The sequence below is a fragment of the Procambarus clarkii genome, chromosome 49, assembly GCF_040958095.1.
Source record: "Procambarus clarkii isolate CNS0578487 chromosome 49, FALCON_Pclarkii_2.0, whole genome shotgun sequence".
Lineage (NCBI taxonomy): Eukaryota > Metazoa > Arthropoda > Malacostraca > Decapoda > Cambaridae > Procambarus > Procambarus clarkii.
The window spans coordinates 37,187,127-37,193,702 of record NC_091198.1 but is presented as its reverse complement, the minus strand read 5'-3'; the positions used below and the strand labels follow the sequence as shown (position 1 = coordinate 37,193,702).

Genomic DNA, 6,576 nt, shown 5'->3' with positions numbered 1-6,576 from the left:
ACCAGCCAATGGGGAGCCAGCTCCCAAACGCCAACCAGCGATTCGTCGAGCCAGCCATCGCCACCGGCCCAACCAAAGACAAAGCTAATTGGGCAGAGCACAGTAAAAGCTCTGATATCAACAGCCAGAATTACTGCTGGCAATAACCCCGAGAATTTGTGAGGCTTCTGAAAATTCTGTACAAGGCGAACGGTCTCCCTACCTTCATTGTTCCTGAGGAAGTTTTCAACGCTCCGCGTTCATCTCCAACAACTGACCCTGTAGAGGAGGATGCTGACTCTACATCCGACGACGACGATTCCGCCACTGCAATGCAGCCCTCAGATCCTGTTCGGGTACCTACAGCTCACAAGACTCTGCCTCATGTGACCCCCACTTCTGCATCAGTTCCCGTTACCAACCATGACATCACTGTGAACGCAGCCACGCTTTCTGACATACTGTCAGCTCCTGCTCCACACGCTTCTCCAGCTGCTGCTGTCCCTTCACCCGTCTCAGTGGCGAATTTCGCTGCTATCGACCCTTGGTGTGACCCTATAGAGGGTACCGACTATGCAGCACCTTCTGCTGCAGTACCTACCGCTGTTACACACCCTCCGAGAACTCTACCTTCAAGACATCAACCCTCAAGAACCCAACCTTCAAGAAATCTACCCCAGCGTGTCAACACCCCTGCTCCTCACTCATCTGATGAATCGGATGAGGACGTATCTGTCGGTACACCATCACCCCCAAGGAAAGATCACCTTCAAGCATCAACACGAACCGTGACCACCAAGACCGACAAGCCCAAAAAAAAGAACAACGATCAAAGTTTGGTGAAATCAACAAGAAAGAAGACTCCTAACGAACTGACTTAACATCATCTGACATCAAACCTCCACTGCCAGCTGCTTGCGTTCCCGGCCTCTGTGTGTATTGCAAATGACACCCCACTCAATTCTACTTTCATCTGATCAAGCTCAAATCCACGGTGGTTGGGCCACCGATCTTTCATCTCCCCTCTTCACCTCATCTCCAGATCCTTGCTCAAGATTTCTGCAACCTCGCCCCGTTCTTCCATCCCCTGCTTGCCAGCTCTATGGACTTTTTAATCCGTTAATCCGGCCATCACAAACCACAGTTGTTCACCATGGCTCGCACCAAGCAGACTGCTCGCAAGTCCACGGGAGGCAAGGCTCCTCGTAAGCAGCTGGCCACCAAGGCAGCACGCAAGTCTGCTCCTGCCACAGGGGGTGTGAAGAAGCCTCACCGTTACAGGCCCGGAACGGTCGCCCTGCGTGAGATCCGTCGTTACCAGAAGAGCACCGAGTTGCTCATCAGGAAACTTCCCTTCCAGCGTCTGGTGCGCGAGATTGCCCAGGACTTCAAGACCGATCTTCGCTTCCAGTCGTCTGCCGTCATGGCTTTACAGGAGGCATCCGAGGCTTACCTGGTCGGTCTCTTCGAGGACACTAACCTCTGTGCCATCCACGCCAAGCGTGTCACCATCATGCCAAAGGACATTCAGCTTGCTCGCCGTATCCGTGGAGAGCGTGCATAAGCTAAATCGACCACCCTAGTATACACCAAACTCGGCCCTTCTCAGGGCCAAAATATCCTTCTAAGGAGATTTCAGACATTCCTAGCATAATTTAGGTGTCATACATACATGTGATATCAATAAATCAAGTCATTTGTAGTACAACCTGTTCTCTTACAAACAAAACGCCGTCGCTTTTCACTCTTATGCACTGTCAAGGATCACCCCCCCCCCCAAAATAAAAATTGTCATACTGTACTAGAAATAAAAGCAGCTTGTATAAGTGACATATACTGTCCAGTCCTGTTTTATTCTGTTTTCGGTCCTCTGGCTTAATCTGTTAAGTTAGGAGATGACATTTTAAATTAACCGTTTTCTTGACATTTTCAAACCTAAGAGGGTGGCCTGCATAGTAATCCTAATGTGGAACATAACAATGAATCTCTAATCTCTAGAAAAAAGATACCGAGTGCTTATATGTGTTGAGAGAGAGAGAGAGAGAGAGAGAGAGAGAGAGAGAGAGAGAGAGAGAGAGAGAGAGAGAGAGAGAGAGAGAGAGAGAGAGAGAGAGAGAGAGACACACACAGACAGACAGACAAGACAGACAAGACAGACAGACAGACAGACAGACAGACAGACAGACAGACAGACAGACAGACAGACGACAGGCAGGCAGGCAGGCAGACAGACAGACAGACAGACAGACAGACAGACAGACAGACAGACACTGAGAGAGAGAAACACACACAGACAGTTTCATAAATATTCTCATTTTATAGCTATTTGCTTTCAGTGACAGAGGTTTTTGTTATAATAGTATTGGTGTCTAACACTCACAATCTCTTTAGAAATTAAAGTGTGGCTCCAATGGAGCCGAGTTTGTTGGTTTGAGGCCAAGCCACCACCACAGGGCAGTAAGTAAGCCGTTTACTTGGAGGAGGTGTACTTGGTGACGGCCTTAGTGCCCTCAGAGACGGCGTGCTTGGCCAGTTCTCCGGGCAACAGGAGCCTTACAGCCGTCTGGATCTCCCGACTGGTAATGGTGGAACGCTTGTTGTAGTGGGCCAGGCGAGAAGCCTCGGCGGCGATGCGCTCGAAGATGTCGTTCACGAACGAGTTCATGATCGACATGGCTTTGGAAGAGATACCAGTGTCGGGGTGGACCTGCTTCAGCACTTTGTAGATGTAGATGCTGTAGCTCTCCTTCCTCCTGCGCTTCTTTTTCTTATCGCCCTTGGCAATGGCCTTCTGGGCCTTTCCGGCCTTCTTGGCAGCCTTTCCAGATGCCTTGGGTGGCATGATGATGCTCGTGCTGGCTGGCGTTGCGATACAATAATGAACTTTTGCGCGAGGCGAGCTTTCCTTTTATATCCCGCTCGCGACTCAGCTCAGAGCGGGTCGCGTGGCGGAGCGCGCTGATTGGTCAGTGGCGGGCTCCCTTGATCCTGAGCGGGGTATATAACACGAAGCTCGATCTGCGGGGCGGCATAAAACCACCACAAACCCACAACAGCAGCAGCAATGTCAGGACGCGGCAAGGGAGGCAAAGTGAAGGGCAAGTCAAAGTCTCGCTCCAGCAGGGCCGGACTTCAGTTCCCCGTGGGCAGAATTCACCGTCTGCTGCGTAAGGGCAACTACGCCGAACGCGTCGGTGCTGGCGCTCCTGTCTACCTGGCAGCCGTCATGGAATACCTCGCTGCCGAAGTTCTGGAGCTCGCCGGTAACGCCGCACGTGACAACAAGAAGACCCGTATCATCCCACGTCACTTGCAGTTGGCCATCCGCAACGACGAAGAACTCAACAAACTTCTGTCTGGCGTAACCATTGCACAGGGAGGTGTTCTTCCAAACATTCAGGCAGTTCTTTTGCCAAAGAAGACAGAGAAGAAGTAAGCACTTCTGCCACCCACCACGACAAATACCATAACCAGGCTCCATCCGGAGCCACACACACTTTAATAGAGAGATTCAAGTAGACAATCAACTTTCAAACATTAATAATAACATTTATATTGATTTCATTTGGAATGTGTACATAACAAACAAACAAACAAAACAAAATTATAGGGGATATTCAGCATCACTTGGAATATTAACCAATCATATAAATCCAATATATATTTTATATTTTACTTTAAGCGAGGAATTCATATTCTATCAATTTTTAATCATACAAATGAACAAAAGCAATTCTTCACTAGACGTAACGAATGAATAAATGATCAAGGTTTTAATGTGTTTCATGAATAAATATATATATATATATATATATATATATATATATATATATATATATATATATATATATATATATATATATATATATATATATATATATATATATATATATATATATATATATATATATATAATACTTGTGAACCAGAATATGTTTGAGCAGCAGCGATCGTGCCATTGGCCGAAGTGCAACAATTCAAATAATTTAAAGGGCCTGCTCGGGTATATAAGAGAGGCTGGGAGACTGGGGCCGGTGGTGGGTGATGGGTGATGAGTGATGGTGTGGTGTGGTGTTGTTAAGAGTTGATTTACGGCCAGCCAGCCAGCTGCAGCCAAGGCAGGGCAGGGCAAGGCAAGGCAAGGCAAGGCAAGGCAAGGCAATAACAGGACAGGACAGCCAAGGCAAGGCAAGGCAAGGCAAGGCAAGGCAAGGCAAGCAGGCGGGCGGGCGGGCGGGCGGGCGGGCGGGCGGGCGGCGGGCAGCCAGCCAGCCAGCCAGCCAGCCAGCCAGCCAGCCAGCCAGCCAGCCAGCCAGCCAGGCAGGCAGGCAGGCAGGCAGGCAGGCAGGCAGCAGCCAGGCAGCCAGCCAGTCAGCCAACCAGCCAGCCAGCCAGCCAGGCAGGCAGGCAGCCAGCCAGCCAGCCACTCCCACTTTGTATTTATATGCATTCAATTTATATTCAAACATTATATATGTTAAGGGCCTAGTTTTAGTGTTTATTTTAAAAATGACAAACATCGAGTCGTTTTACCAGTCCTTTAGCGTTAACGGTGATGCATTTTAAAACTGAACAGAAATCACCTTTTCTGGATATATCAAATATCGAATCCGCTTAATGTGCCTACAATTCAATCATTCAAAAAATACATAATTTACATCATGCCTTTTCATAGAACAGACAATAAGATTTGAGACAATAAGAACTTTAGTTTTATAACTAAAGTTGCACAATTATACCAACTCTATGGTGGCTGGGTGGTAAGGTGTGTGGCTGGTGTTTTGGAAGTCGCGAGTTCAAACGACCCAATGGGAGTACTTTTTTTTTTTTTTATGCCATACAATCTTCCTAGTACTATTATGTAGGTGTGTGTGTGTGTGTTTTTATTCATTCTTTGGTTTTATAGATGACATACATATTGACTCCTTTTACCGGTCCTTAATTAGGCTCTGGGGAAGCAATGGTGGTGGTGGTGGTGGTGGTGCATTTAAAACTAAACCAAAAATCACCAGTTCTGGACGCGTCAAATATCATATCCGCTTAATGTGTCTACAACCTAATTACTTAAAACTACACTATTTAATTCATTCATATCACGTGCATATTGGTCATTATGCTCATACAACCGACATAACAATTTATTTTCATTATTAGAATCATACATTTCATCAAGTAATACAGATACAAAGAGATTTTCTTTCTGAGAAGACCGTTAGTATTGGCTGGCTGGCAGGCAGGCAGGCAGGCATTTGAGGGTTATTATTTCGCCTGTTGATTGGGGGGAGGGTTGATGTGTTAGGGGGTTTTCGGTTAGGTGTGGTGGTGGTGATTGGTGGTGATTGGTGGTGGTGGTGATTGGTGGTGATTGGTGGTGAGTAGTGGTGGTGGTGGTGGTGGTGGTGGTAGTAGGTGGGAGGGGGGGGGGGGGAAGGGGAATGATGGTCTGTGGATTCCTTCTCCGTACCCCTTACATATAAGCAAAAACATGCCTTCCTGTGGGTATAGAAACATTAACACAAATTATATCAGTAACTGATATTGTAGCCTTTTAAACAGAAAAGATTTGTACATACAAATACTTTTAAATTATCATTTATTTGTGGAAATGGCATTTACGTCATTAAATTGATACCTCAGCATCAAGTGTCCTGCAGTGGTCCAGTGGTAAAGTGTATATAAGTGATGCGTATTCTTGGAGTTGCGAGTTCAAACCCGGATTAAGCTATATATATATATATATATATATATATATATATATATATATATATATATATATATATATATACAACATGTTTTGTTTTGGTTGTTTGTTTTTGTATAAAGCCTCACACACTATATTAAGCGAGTTTGTTTTAAACATGACATACATATTAATTCATTTTACCAGGCCTTATTCCACACAACTCCGTGAATTTCCCGTGGAGCCAGCCAGCCAGCCAGCCATTCAAACAAAAACAAACGAAACAAAACAAAACAAAACAAAAAACATTATTGCCAACAGCATTTGGTGTTCCCAGGCGGTCACCCATCCAAGTACTAACCAAACCCAACGTTGCTTAACTTCGCTGATCGGACGAGAAGCGGTGTTCTCAACGTGGTATGGCCGTTGGCATGAGACTGCCTACACATTGTGGCTAATAACCAACTCTTTTTAGTCATCACGGCAGGATACGGACCTTCTTGTGGTGTCTTAATGGTAATTGTATCCTAACATATTTTTGTCTCCTTGGCATGGATATTTAACATCGTTTATTCAGTCTTGGGTTTATGTTCTTTCGCCATTTACAGACATTTTACATCTACCTACTTCCTCAGCCTACCCTGCCAATTTCTAATGAATTTGTGGATTTTCTTTTGTAATACATACATGTGTGTGCTCATCTGCTCTTCAGTTTTTATGATATTTGTCTCATCTGTCCTGCTTTATGATACTTTTACAAAGAACATGAACAAATGCTTCTATTTTAGAGAAGATATGGGATCCAGGTTTCGGAGCCGTAAAACCAACCGTCGTGATTGGTGGACGAGTTGCCAGGTTGCAGCTTCTGTACCGTGCCGGCACATAAATAGGTTCGGCTCAAGCGGCGGCAGCATCAT

The 6,576-nt window shown here is 45.8% G+C and overlaps 1 non-coding gene across 1 annotated transcript; it reads right to left on the bottom strand.

Moving 5' to 3' along the window:
* Positions 1-5,971: 5,971 nt before the first annotated feature.
* LOC123748982 (5S ribosomal RNA) lies at positions 5,972-6,090 on the bottom strand. The gene has a single exon (XR_006771834.1). It is a non-coding gene; the product is annotated as a 5S ribosomal RNA (ribosomal RNA).
* Between the last annotated feature and the right edge of the window lie 486 nt (positions 6,091-6,576).